This window comes from Ornithodoros turicata, chromosome 8, assembly GCF_037126465.1.
Source record: "Ornithodoros turicata isolate Travis chromosome 8, ASM3712646v1, whole genome shotgun sequence".
In the NCBI taxonomy this organism is placed as follows: Eukaryota; Metazoa; Arthropoda; class Arachnida; order Ixodida; family Argasidae; genus Ornithodoros; species Ornithodoros turicata.
The window spans coordinates 23,428,788-23,443,816 of NC_088208.1; the positions used below are offsets into that span (position 1 = coordinate 23,428,788).

General features: G+C 44.8%; 1 protein-coding gene across 2 annotated transcripts in view; it reads left to right on the top strand.

The window, feature by feature from the left end:
- The window catches only part of LOC135366725 (protein CWC15 homolog A-like), a 161,754-nt gene that overhangs the window by 125,441 nt on the left and 21,284 nt on the right, over positions 1–15,029 (top strand). The window lies entirely within an intron of this gene.

Consider the following 15,029-nt stretch of genomic DNA (forward strand, 5'->3'; position numbering starts at 1 on the left):
CGGTGTTTCTCCTCATTACTCAGCACACTGGTGGACAAAGGTTTACGGAACCGGGAAGCGCCTCTTTCTCTCCCTCAGCTGCACCCTGGTACCGGAAGGAGGCGGGCGTGTGCATCCATTCATACGGGAGAACCAGTTGAAGCCTTGGAATAGGCTCAGTGTGATCCAGGGCCTTGAAAAGACGCTACGGCGTGTTTCCGTTAAAGGTACTGTAAAGCAGCACCGATCAAATGTCATTTAGTGTGGCTATTCGATAGGATAGTCCAAGGCACCAAGACAAAAACTGCGCAAGTTTCATTCCAATCGACTGTGCAATTAATTAGAAAATTACAATTAAAGATTACGGGCAACACTGTTCTAGGTATTCGAAATGAATTCGTACTCCCGATACATATGGCGGCAACCACATTGCATGCGTATAACACTGGGCTCGACATAATTCACCACAATCCACCATAAAATCCGCCCTGCAATCCACACAACGATCCAAATCTGAGGATAAACGAATAAGCGAACTGAAATGAAATGCTGAGCCGTTGAAAAAAATGTGTCAGACGTTCAAGAAGCCAGACAGCGTCGGGACTTGTTTGTTCATAGAGGTTCACAGAGGTTCACAGAAAGAGATTGTTCGTAAAATGGCACGTGGTTTAAAAACAAATAGATTGTCGAAAAGTAATTATAATACTGTGCAGAAAGTACTGAAAATGGAGATATTTAAAGTAGAGTACAAACACCTTTCGGGAACAGTACTAAGTAAGGTATAAAAATACCAACAGAAGTGTTCAAAACACAGTATTCTGAGTGCTGTACTTTTCATGCGCGATAATCTAGAGCAGCGCCAAACCACTGATCGACATAGAATGCCGCGGCGTTGGATTGGATCGAAAAAAAGAACAACAAAAATGCTTGTTTTTTTAAACCTGGCGCCCCTATATTTGCAGCGCATGATGAAACGAGAGCGATGCATCATCATCATAAACAGGACAATTCGAAATGGAACGGAGGGCACCTATAGCGGAACATTCGAATGAGATTTTCGTTTGCTCAGCGAGAAACGTACATTAGTGCACTTTCTACGGGAATGTTGGCTTTGACGGGCTCTGCTAGCGCCGAATTCCCCTAAAGTGTTCTGCGGCATGGCTTTGTAACGTGGCAGGGAAGCATTACGTCTGCATGAAGCATGGAATAAGCAAAAAAAAATAAATAAATAAAAAGAAGTAGCGGCCGCGGAATGAAAGCTAGAAAGGAAGTTGTGAAACGCAGTTTCTGCTTCGAATACGTCATTTCGAGTTTGGTTATAAGCAATGCTGATGGTTTCTGGCCATTATGTGGAGAGAGTGGATTCGAGGTACCTTAAAGCCGTTTAGAATGGTTTCCGTTCAGAGTATAGTGACGCTCCAAAAATGCCAATAATAGATGTTTCTGCGTACGGTGTAAATAATGTACAGGCGTGACGTGGAGACCCGAAGTCTGGCCCGTTATTTGCACTCCCGAAGTAATGTAACACATGCACTAAATGAAATAAAAGCTGAATTGAATTGAATCATTTTAAAAAAATCCGAAATCTGACAAGTTTGTAACACTAAAAAATATATATATATATATTCTACAGTATTTCACAAGTGCACGGAGCATCATTCTTGTCATCTGAGAAATTATATTCTTAGGTCTCATATTAAATGGCCTAATATTAAATATATGTCGAAATGCCCTGATATCCTTTCCTATGTGGATCATGTATTTCGGCTCTTCGGATTCTTCTGCTCCGGGGTTGTCCCTTCCTTAAATAACTTTTTGGGACCTTTTGTGCCATAGTCCATCAGCGTATTGCTGTAAATAAATTCAATTGGCAGTACATCTGTCTGCACAGTCACGTGCATCTTTCTACTTATTATTCCGTGCACGTGTTCATACACGCTACTGTTGCTGTTGACGCGTGCCCCTTCTGAGGCCTCCTCTACGGTGTAGCATGCACACACAAATGAATAAATTCGTGTAACAACAGTTACTATATAACATTTACGCGTGAAAGCGTCGTGTTATGGCCAGTTTTAAAATCTGAGGAAGGTTTTCGGTTCAGTAGGCTATCACGTGAAGTATAGAAACATGCAGTGACATGACGAGTCATGTCTCGTGTTATCCTTGCATCCTGTATCACCCTTGCATCCTTGTATCTCTAGCTGTTGTGTATTCCGTCTATATGTATATACCTTATAGTATCTGGTACTTTTTGTTTTTCTGCATATTGTCAAATGTCCATTTTATCATGCACTCTGTTTCTTCTACATTTTTTCTGTATCCTTATACCGTGTGCCCACCTCCGTTATGTAATGCCTTCGGGCTTCTAACGTATCAACAATAAATAAATAAATTATGAGATCTCACCATCGGTTACAAATATATCAAATATGTGACGAAAAGACGAAAGATTATGGCGGTCTGTTCTCACCAGGCCAAAAAATTTCTCGCTCAAAGTATTTGGTTGCGAAACTCCACGGCCAATCGGACCACTTTCGCGACGATCTGAGCATAATACACTTTAGAGTGCGCACTCATGCTCCTGATCTCGTTTCCTTGCTTCCTTGCAGCATTTTCTCAATCCCCACATAGATATGCACATGTATGAATATCTCACATTTTGCAAGACGTCTGTGCACGCGAAAGAAACAATGTCCGCTCGCAGAGTCCCGAAGGGCAAAAAGGGGACAGAAATGGTCTTTCCGTTAAGTCTGCTATCTGCACTGTGCAGCCGTAAAGGGTCGATAAAGGGAGTATATTTACGACACGGGCCTGTCCATTGTGGCCAGACGAAAGCGCAAGCAAAGCATAACGGTCACGTGTAGCTGTAGCTGCCAAACTGTTCATATGGAACACTGAGTACCTTATGTCCTTCTTTCAGAGAGAGATGAACGAGGCGTTTGTTTCTCTGCAGGGTCGTTTGTGAAAATTTGTGTCATTTTTCACAAACGGTTAAGTAAGATCGGCTCCGTATTCATTCAGTGTTGACCTTGTAGTCACTCGTTTGACGGCCTTATTGTAGCAAGTTAATAATTCTTCTAGCTCAGTTGTGGGTTCTATTAGGAATGTTCGCGGAGACGTTATTTCATTTGCTCACTCTCTTTAATGCGTCTCATAGGAAAATTTATCGAATAATTGAGTCAGCAACCTTCTGCTTCCTATATGCAGTCGAGTCTTTATGTAGTACAGTTATGCTGCTTTATTTATTGTATTCTGTTATTCATTACACACTTTTGTCGTTGCAAATAGTTGCCAAGTATGACAACTGACGTTACTTGGCATCATATTTATTTATTGAACGCCCTTCAGCGCCACCTGGGATACTGAGATATTGATTTGTTATTCTGGAGCAGCATGGGTTCCGCCGTAGGGCATGCACCGTCACTTGTGCACTTGGTTTGTGTGGTCGATCTGGTGGATTGTGTGGGTTGATAGTTTTGCGATGCATCCAAATACACAAATGAAAGTGAACCAATGAGAAAAGTATAGGCAGTAGAAAGAGTTCACCAAACCTTAAATGCCAGTGCTAGGATCGGTACCTTGTATTCAAAGTACTCAAAGTCTAGCGGTACTCAAAGGTACTTTGAGCATGATGGAGTCCTTATTCTTGAGATTCACCAGTGGATATCTGACTTTCACTTTCATTATGGGGTTCCAACTGAGCTCTCCTGGCGACTCACTTAACTAAGTTCTATTCAATGTACGAAAAACCGCAGTACGAGTACACTCTTAAAAAAAAGGGTGTACTTTAACTCCTTTCCTTGCCACATATATAACATACTTTTGGAGAGTACAATTACCTCAAAAGGGTGTCTCCTCACTCCCTCAAGGGAGTAGCGTAACACCTTCTCCCTACGCCGGGGAGTAATATTACTCTCCAGTAAGGAGAAAGGTGTTATGCTACTCCCTTGAGGGAGTGAGGAGACACCGTTTTGAGCGTAATGGTACTCTCCAAAATGGTGTTATATACGTAGCAAAAAAAAAAAGAGTTAAAGTACACCCTTTTTTTAAGAGTGTAGGAGCAGGAGAATATTTGCAACTCCGGGAGAACTTAGCAATACCACAGCAAGAGGATATTTGTGACTATACAAGGCGCTTAACAATACAGCAGGGAAATATTTGCAAATACGGGTAAACTTTGGAATAGTAACAGGAGAATATTCGCAACTCCAGGGGGAATTTACAATACAGCAGGAGAATATTCGCAGCTACAGGAGAACAATATAGCAAAATATTGGCAGCTCCGCGAGAACTTTGCAATATAGTACAGTATAACAATATTTGTAGATACGGGGGGACCTACAAAAGCAGTCGTCGCCAAAAAGTTCAACTCACAAAATCTGCAGAGCCGGCACCGGGATTTGAGCCCGGGTACCTGAAAGACTCGACGTGACATGGCCAGCCCGCTAATCACTGAGCTACGCGAGCTTTCACGTTGTTCCTGCATTTCGCACGAAGATCTACAAGGCGCCCCAGAAAACGTGTCCTCGAATTATACTTAAAAAAAAAACTACGCCACCTAGAATGATGCGGTCAACTGCATTTGTTCTTACTAGGTGTTTGCCACCTCCTGGTGTGAATGTCATGTAACGTGAGTTTAATTATGTAAATATTTGCGGACTGAACTCGGAAATTTGCCAAGTAAAGGTCACTTTTTTTCCCCGCCAATATGAAGAGCGTGCCGAATTTACTCAAATTAATGACAATTGACAGTGATAGACAGGAGTTATTTCATTGAAAAAAATTGCTGAACATCATGGTTTTCGGAGCACCCGAGCATAACGCGCGACGACTTTTGGAGCGCAATCGCTGTCAGTCCGACGAAAGGAGGTTGGAAACCCAGCCCACAGAGTGATAGTAGAAAAAGTGACAGTTCCTGAAATTTGGAGAGGGAAGGAATGATCACAGTGGAAGCCGGACGCGATAAGCCATCCCTGTGTTATCTCTTTCTACGATGCCGATGTGGGCTGGGTTTCCAACCTCCTTTCGTCGGGCTGACAACGATTGGGCTCAAAAATTCGTCGCGCGCTATCCTCTGGGAGCTCCGTAGAACATGAAGTTCGGCTTTTTTTTTTTCGATGGGATAGCTACTCAATATCCCTGTCAATTATCATTAGTTTGAGTAAATTCGGCACGCTCTTCACGTTAGTGTGGTAAAAAAGTGATCTTTACTTGGCAAGTTTCTCAGTTCAGTTCGCAAAAATTTACATAATTGAACTTACGTTACACGACATTCACATCAGCAGGTGCCAAAAACCTAGTAAGAACAAATGGCGTTGACTGTATGATTCCAGGTGGTGTAGTTTTTTTATTATAATTCAACGACACGTTTTCTGCGACACGTGTCGTGGGATTGAAATTATGTTTGCCAAATCTCGTGAAACTACATTTTTTGTTGTTTGCTTCGCTACAAAATCTGTCAGAAGCATGGGACACTTACACGCGTGTCTTACCCGACATCAACGCAGACAAAAATGCCTCCAAAGAGCGAAGCTTATAAGGTTTGCAAGTCGTGTACGCGTCTACCGATTTCAGCGCTGCACAGTCAAAGGACACCGGTGTACTCAGGAATGCTAATGGATTTTCTGGCTTCCCTCGACGTTGGCTTCCTGCTATGTTACCCGGAACCTTTCATTCGTTTGCTCTTTCAACACTACCGTTAACAGGACCTTAACGGTTGGGTAATGGAATCGGTTCGACGCCAGACTGACAGCGTTCCTCTGGTGTCGCGTGCCCTGTTTTGTGAGTTGTAACATAAACAATGGTTGGCGAAACATGTATAATGTGGACTATGGAATAACATAGCAATGTATGAAAGGTAGATGATAGGAAGATAGATATATGAAAGATAGTGTAGTCCGCATATTGAGAGGGGACATGCGAGAAGATGTTGGACGCCACGCAGACGGGAAGGCTCAATGAGATGCTTTGTTAACGCGAATATCGGGGTTGTTTGGATTTAATCCACATACATGGATTTCATCCGGTGGATTTTTTTAGATTTTATCCACACAATTTAATCCAGATTTTTTTAGAGATTTTGTCCAAATGGAAAACTCACACGGAAAACTCCCGCTTTAGTTTATTGTAGCGTTGGCTGTTTACAAAAGCCCAGGTACGCACAACGTTAACTGCTAACTTTTTAAACGTTGTAACTTGACTTTTTAACTGTTCCGATTTCACTTTTTTCCCGTTTTCTCCTACTTCTGTCCATTCAGGGGGAGGCTTTCTTCTGTCTTCCCGGAGGCATTGTAACTGAAGTAAGACAGCTAATTCATGCGTGTAGCGTCTACACCTATTCACCCAGGCGTGCAAGGAACTCCACGTTTCGGAAAACAATGAAAACTCATTCAGTGTTACTGGGACAGGCAGTTCCATAAACTATGAGAGGTCGCCCGAAATTAAGAAGAACAGCAAAACACGTTTGTTTTTACTCTGTGTCATATTTCTAGGCTTGTCTATATTCTCCAAAAATATCCTGGTTTTATCAAGAAAAAGCCCACTGGAGAGGATATTTTTAAAAATATCCGAATGTTTTTCAACCCTGGCCCTAAGTGCACCGTCTCCGACGAGTGTTTTCGCAATATGATCAGCGTGCGAGCAAATGTTCGAAATCCGCAGGCGCACTATATGTATACGTTGTGACACGGAGATGTCGTGCGCAGGCATAAGTCAGTCACAAACACGCACCTTTAGATTTTTTGCAGGAGTCGACCTGTAGGAGTTAACGTGTCTCGAAGTTACCGTAGACTGCAATGTGCACTAATGTGCACAATGTGCACAATGCAGAATGCGGGACAACGAGTAATATAACAGGCAGTGCATTTAAGGGATCCGAAGAAGAGGTAAGCGATTTGAATGGTACGTTCTAGGCATCCCCGATTTTCACCAAACATGGGGAACGCGTTCGACATTTTCGAATAATATGAAGACAACTCGTAAACGTAAAATAAAGGTAAAACGAAAGGGCAGAATCACCGACGTCCACATTTAGTCGTCCACTCGGACGGTAATTCTATGTGGCGATTACATTTGTATCTGGACTTCGGCATTGCACCAGCGCAATGGGAACCCCGACCGTGACATGTAACTCATGTGACGGATAGTCTCTTGCCTGTTGCGGCAGCCCTACCTGGGAGCCATGGGCCCCGACGATATCGAGTCCGTAGTCCGCAGGTCGCGAGCATCTTTACCCCATCGGCTGCGATAAAATGCTGCTAATAACTCCTCTTCGAATATGCAAGCTTACGAAAGGTAACTTCCTGAATCGTCCCATATGTGGGGCACTTGTGGCACGTACTCCTCCTCCTCCTCCTCCTCCTCCTCCTCCTCCACTGTGCTGTCCACAAATGACAACGGTCTCGTTTTCGCTTGTCCTTGAAGGTTACTGCAAATCCTTAGAGTTTGAGAGTGCTAGTTGGCACAACTCATTGGCACAACTCACTGTCTTGGCACAACTCATTGTTAGCACGTTTTACCGTCGAAGCTCTTGGAGATATCCTTGCCATTCAGGTCTGGCCAGGAGCGGCGCCAATGTACGTATCACACGACACCGGCCTTTCATTTCCGTAGCACTTGGCTCCATTGGCTAGCAGCTAACAGTTCATGAACACCACGACCTTTGTCTTGATGATGATCATTGAGGTGTTTCATCCCACAACCCACGAATCCCGAATAGCAGATCATTGTGCGAGAGTGAGCGCGTACGGATGCCCGTGCGTATGACCATCCTCTCTGAATAATCTCTTTTGGCCTCTCCAACTACCCATAGAGGCGATCGCGCCGTCCTCAAGATGGCGGAGAAAAGAATGATTGCCGATGAATAAATCGCACTGGTAGTGGTGGTGGCGGTGGTGGTGCTGGTGAAAGGGTTCGCCGTTCTTGGCCTCACATATAGGTAGGCAACGTTACGACTGACGCCCTGGGGGAATGTGCTTTCTCGGCCGACTTCTAAGGGAACTGCGCAGACATATGTCTGAAAGCGTCTGAGGAAAACCCAGAAAAAAAACCCAGACAGCACAGCCGGCACCTGGACCAGCACGCTATGGCCAGCACGCTAACCACTGAGTTCTGCTTCATGCCTCCTTCTACGAGACACACTTCTTCCACTGCGGAATCGAACAGCGCTGTTGCAGTTCGAGTTCTGTAAGCCTGGAAACTCCATCGCGCACGAAGGGAAGTTGCGGCAGTTTCGGGTCAGCGCGAAATATGTTTGTCGTCTGCTAGCTGTTACTATCATTCATTGAGTGCTTCTGCTGGGGTCCGCTAGGTGGCTACCAGCCAGCTGGAGAGACTATTTGCATATTGCTGCATTCTTCCTCAAGTCATAATGATGACGCGAGTACGTGATGCACGACGCACAACAGTACCCTGTTTTCGCTGTCGTTGTGTTACTTGAATTTATTACGGGCGCTTCATTCCAAGGGTATTGTGTACAGCCCTTCGTTGCATGCACAAATAAGAGTGCTATCCGAGCCACACTTGGATATTGAAGCTTCGCTGGAAGCGTAAACATTCCAACGCCGGAGTATAGGGCTCGAAGCATCAATAGGCACCTTTTCACTTCATTTCAGAGTTTGGGCAGAGTGCGACCGGAACGCGTTCGTTTGCTGTCGGGCTTGCGAGCAAACAGTGCGTTGTCATTGCCAACCGCCTTCGTCAAAGCGTTTACATTTCTCGTGTTGCCACGAGGGGAAACACGGGATGAAGGGTGCACTTCGATGTTTATTTCGAGTGCGCTGACCCTCTGAGATTTTCTCGTAACGCCGCGCCAGTTGTTGTTTAGAATTGAAACTTTATTTGACGTGAGTTCATTAACGTTGTTGCGACACGAGTTTCCCGGGGCCATTTCTCTACTCAAGAGCCTCTTTGCGTACAAGAATGACCGGCTGACGCCGAGCAACTTTTTCTTCCTGCATACGACTAGATCCTTGAAAAGCTTCTCAAAAGTCTCCATGTACAGTTAATCCGCCAAACCTATCAACATGTCTCCAATGTGGGCGCAACAGCAGGTCACGGTCGGATCAGCTACCTTTTCTTTCCTCTGACCGGACAGTCACCTGCAGACTGAAGACATCCCTGGAGCCCAGACGACCGTGATTCGTACGGAACTAATACTTTTAATTGATAAAAGAGATAGGGCGCAGACTAACTGGTGCATGACGATGAAGGAACGAATAACCGAGAGACACGGGACACGAAGACAAGCACAAGAGCCTCTTGTGCTTGTCTTCGTGTCCCGTGTCTCTTGGTTATTCGTTCCTTCATCGTAGTACTTTTAAGCCAAAAAGCTTTTATTGTTAATGAAGTGAGTGCCATATTGTATGTAACAGCCAATAGCAGCTCGAGAGCGGTCTCACCCGAGACGCAACAACGTATACATACGCGCAGTGATACATACAATGATGATTATCGTGTCGCACACGGCTGTTTCCTAATGGCAGAAATACAACTGCATACATACGTAGCAGCTAGAGGCGCTACGGCCGCGAGAACGGCGAAACAACACCAGTAGAAGTAGTACCGTACTAACAACAAAGAAGTTTGGAGTTGGATGGACTAAAAATAATACGGAGAAGTTTATTCACACAGACACTTCTTCATTGCTTGTGCGCTACTTGTGTTGACTCGTTCTTCTTGTCGTTTTATGGCTTTTAGTTGCAATGTATTACCAACGGGGCCAGTTCGACGTTTCAGATACATCCATCCATACATAGATACATATCACACATACTTTCCATCATCATCACTTTCTCATCCCTTCCACAAGCGCAATGGGGCAGTGTACCAGCATAACGGCGCAGAATGTCCCACCACATCACCATCCCATTTATATGTGTGTGTGTGTGTGTGTGTGTGTGTGTGTGTGTGTGTGTGTGTGTGTGTGTGTGTGTAGATACATATATTTCCACCCATGAGCATTGTTGCTGTCACGTTCCTATAGCAACCGACTGCTTGCTACACGATTCTTAGACTGCTCCTTGAATGACGAACCACATTCATAGCGTCACTGAGATAATGTAGTTTGCTGTGGACAGTCTCAATTCCTTTTTTTTTGTCAGAGCGGTCAGCGAGCTACGCTGCCTACTCCATAAAGGACAACGTGTTCCTACACTCGCTGCTGCTTTCGAGAAGAATGTGGGCAGTTCCCAGTGAAGTCGACCCAGGACGCATACTAACTCCCCCTGTCCCACACTCCTCCCTACTGCCCTCTTTCTATCTGTCTACGTCTGTACGCCGTTCATAGCCACAGTTGCTTCGCGGCGCTAAGACGGAAGTTTTAAAAAAAGCGAGTGTCCGTCCGTCCGTCCGTCCGTCCGTCCGTCCGCGGCTGACTCCTGTAAAGTGTGCTTTCGTTGCGTTCGCGATGTGCGCAGAGGATGCCATCGAGCAGTATTCTGTTCCATGGCTCTCTTAGCGTGCAGACACAGTGTTGCTGGGACGCCGTAATAGAATGTGATTTTCGTGAAGGACGCCGGCTTACCTTACCTTAGATAAACATTTAGGGGGTAACTTCTACCGCAGTTCAAAATGAAAAAGGTTGAAGCACAGTGAACAGACGGCGTGGACTAATTGTTTCAGTTGCAATGCGCAGACCTCTTTCTACTGGCGTAGAATCTCTTCTTACGCTGAATTCTGTTGCGGGATTCCACCCAACCAGCTTGTACCTTTTCCATGTCAGCGTGAGGGCGTCTCCTACGGTGCCCACATTCGTCGCACGATGGCGCATTTCTTCGTCCCCTTTCCTTTTTTACGCCTGAACGCCTTATATTAACTCCAATGTAATGTACGTATAAAAGTTAAATGCATTCTGTTGTTTCTTCCAAGTGAAAGTGTCCTTTGTTGCCCGGGACCCTGTCGCTAGATATGCCTTCCAGTACCGCGCGCACCTATAGGAGGTCGTCGTGACATCCAGGTGTTCCTCGTGGGGGAGATATACTATGCTAATGATACGCTAATTATATACTATGCCACACTCAAATACCTCCCTCCCAAGGGGGGAATACTCCTCCGGTTGCGAACCCCTGAGCTGGAGGGACACGTTCACCCATGACCTACTGGTATACCGCGTAACGAGCAGACTGTTCGAGGTCGGGATCCTGTCCGAAGTGCGGTGCCAATATAAGTTACGTAAAAGAAAGCTAGGAGACGGGTAACGCAAATTGATGGATGGTGATGGAACATCCTGGACAGGGACCAAAAGTTCGCGCTCAAGCCACTGAATGTTCAAAGCAACAGGATCGAAGGCACACGAAGGGTGTTGCCACTTGTTGATTGCTTGCCATGCGCTTCGTTCATCGTGCAAATATAACACGATGTATCACACGGCACGTCCAATATGAGATTCTCCTTGACGGACGCACAAACACAAACAGAGAGAGAGAACGAAATAAAAACATGCAAATTTCCATCCTACGGCTTTTTAAAGATCTGAATAATGTGATGAACCAGTGATGGAGTCTACCATGATAGGCCATTAATAGCCCATAATGAATATAGAGTAGGAATATTCATTTCGAGTAGGAATTCATTAGAGTAGGAATATTTCATATCCAAAACCAATGAACTCTGAATAAAGTTAAAAAAACTGGGCGGTTTGGTACCTCATTCTAAAATCAATGAAACCCTCAGTGCTGGCGGACGAAAAGGACAAGTGTTTGTCAGTCCAGTATTTACTTGTGTCTTGTCGCTCTCGTTACCCCAGCACTGTTTTTTTTATTGATCTTAGAATGAACTCTGAATGCTGGCATGCATGCCTGTCTATCAAGCAAACACACAAATAATAAGCAAGCAAAAATAATAATAACAATAAGCCACTGACTTTTCGTTCAAACTATCTTGATTCAACTTCTTCGTGCAGAGCAAAGTCTCGTAGCTATTTCATTCATTTCTTTAGCCCGATTATCCGGCTTTACGAGAAGGATAATTTAAACAGACCTCTACCCAGTAAACATGCTCTTATTATTCTCAGTGCACCGATGAAAGTAAACAAGGTTCCTATCCAATGGTCGTAATCGCGTGAGAGAAACGCGATCTCTTCAGGCTTACAAACATGGAGAGCCTGGTAGCCACCCTTGGAAAAAGCGTCCGAAAAGATTGAAAGCGTCCGAAGAAAAAGCGTCCGAAAAAGTCTGGGGCAGAACCAGGCAAATATACAAAGAAAAAATATCGAAGAAATTACATCAAATTTTTGTAATGTGAAAATCCCATCATTTAATGTGGCCGCCTTATTAAATATAATATGATGTGGCGTATTGGTACTTATTGATATTTTACCCTGATAGTTCCACTCTACCAAGTGAGCTGCGCTGTTGTACGTCATGACGTCATTTGTTTGCAACTATGGTTTGTATACGCTCTGCAAGTAACCGAGCGTTCTGCGCATACCCCTCTCCCGGTTACTCCACTCGGGAAGCCCCATTGGCTACGGCGGCGCCCTCCCTCTTCCCTCTCACTGCCTCCTCTCATGCGCAGAGACGCACTTGCACAGCGTATACAGCGAGATGTCTATTGTATGACTATGTGCAATGGACCACTTTTAGCCGCGCTGCCCGTATTTCAAAAGCTATTTCTGTCTCCCTGCATATTTTCCTGGCAGAGTTACTCCATTTGAATGAGTTATTCCGCTGGGGAAATTATACTGCACGCAGCCTCCACCAGGTGGCGCCTATAGAACACCTGTAGTTTCGATGTCGGGGCACTACTTGTAGCCGATAGGAACAAGTGTATGGTGGGGCTTTAAGCGTGCCGTTTCTATATAGGTGGAACACGACAACCCATACAACCATGATATATCCTGTAGACATCCAGACAATATTCGACACTAGACATTTGATCATCTTCACGATATCTGTACCGTTGTCTCGTAGATATTCCTACTGCCTGATGCTGGATGTGTTTAAATGACAAATGTGTTTAGACATCCGCTGGAGATCCCTTCCTGGTACACCGGATGTGGATCCGTGGGAGTGAGATATTTCTCCCGCAGAGGTCCAGCGGATATCCACTTCGCCACGCCCGTCCGTTCATTACTGACATGGGCATTACCTGAGAGGCTTGGTAGAGATGATGGCGTGAAGCGGTTACCGATGTTTTTATTTTTTTTAAATGGAGCATACACTTTCAGTAGATATCAGCATATACCCACCACACATTTCATTTTCGGTACGCTCCTCTTTGTTTGTACCTCGTACTTCCCAGAACGAATAACAGGTGCAGTATTTCAAAAACCAAAAAAAAAAAGAAAGAAATATAAAAGCTCCTAGGACAACTAAGAACTCTTAGGAAGACAGTGGTGTTGCCTCTCAAATAGAAAAGAGATACAATTATATTGCTTGTGTTGCGAGCTTCCGCACATTCGAGAGCCCTGCTCGCCTGTGAAACAAAATGAAGGGGAGGGGGGGGTAAGAAACTTTGAATCGATTACGAACACAAACAACATTGAAGCCAGGAATTGCTGGGTGTGTTAAATCATCATCAATATACCGTTTGTGTTTCTTACTGCGTTTGCATTGAGACATTCAGTAGATAATAATCGGTAGTTAAAACTCCCCAGTGCCACATAATTGCGCGTTTCTTTGTCTCTCTCTCTCTCTCTCTCTAGGTCTCTTTTTTGTCCGTGATAGGACTTTCTCAAGACATCTAAACCTCGATGTCCCCAGGAGATTCTCTCAGGGACATGACTATAGGAGGTGACCCGGGTTTGAATCCGTGCGCCGAACGTGCTGTCTGGTTGTTTTCCTTGGGATTTTCATCAGACGCTTTAAGATAAATGACGCCATGTCGAGAAATCTGGGAATAAGGAAATTTAAATTTAATCTTTCGTTCTATCTCGATACTATTGTTTACCGCGTGATCTGCCTGTCGTTTTTCGATCGAATAAGTGCTCGCTGGTTCCGCTGGTCTCGATCAACGACACCGTGGAACGGTATAATAATCTGAGTGAAGATGACAGGGATATTCCCTGACACTCAATTTTCGAGGACATAACGAAATTGGACGCCGGCCCGGGCACGGTCCTGCTAATGTGAAGTGCTTTAAAGCACGATCGCACGAAATAAAGAGAAGTGCCTGTCTAAGCTGACAGGCATGAGTGATTAATGATTCATTATGAGCGACTGCGCTAATACGGTGATCTGTTCGATTAATGTGATGTGCACGATAAAGTGGAATGAAGCTTGCACAAGATCCCGTATTTCAGATTTGTGCACGGTGGAGGCCACCGCGTACGTGTTGGGCATCTCTAGGGTTTTTAAAAGAGCACAGAAGTGCAACAATTTCTCATCGCAGAATGAAGGGTGCCGTTACCTTGAAAACAATGCAAGAGGAACGAGATTCTTCCGTTACGTCGTTCGTGATTTGTGATCGATAGAAAAAAACGCAATGTACGCTTTCCCTTTCCCTCTCCTTCTCAAGAAGCGCGAGAATGCGGAGAGGCCTCGGATTGGTCTCCTCAAACGATGCCGCGCGACGATTGGACAAATCCTCTGAAGGGACCAATAGAGCCTTCGGCCTTCTGAGAAGAAGAGGACGAGCGAAAGTGTAAATTTGTTTCTTTGGCTCGTAAATCACGAACGATGCCACCGATGAATGCCGTTCCTTTTGTATTATTTTCAAGGTAACGGCGCCCTTCATTCTGCGATGAGAGACTTTTGCACTTTAGTGCCCGCTTAAAGGGTTTGAGGCAGTGCGTCTCCAGTCTCCTCCAAATAAATGTGAGAGACAATTATATGCAGCGATGTGAATCTGCATTCCAAGTTTTACAGCAAACAACAACAACGTTATTTTGATGATGATGATGATTGTAGTGGCGATAGTCTACCCCGTTCTTCGCAGTTTTTTACTGCATTTTTTTAAGATTTTTTTTCTTTTTTTTTACAGTACAGAGGGAAATTGATGCGCGGAAAATCGGCACCGCGAACACCAAAATACATCCAGTTCTGACATCACTGCCAACGACTCCGGCAGCGAAGCAGGCCCAGAGAGGTTACATGCTAATGATTAGAGCTGCG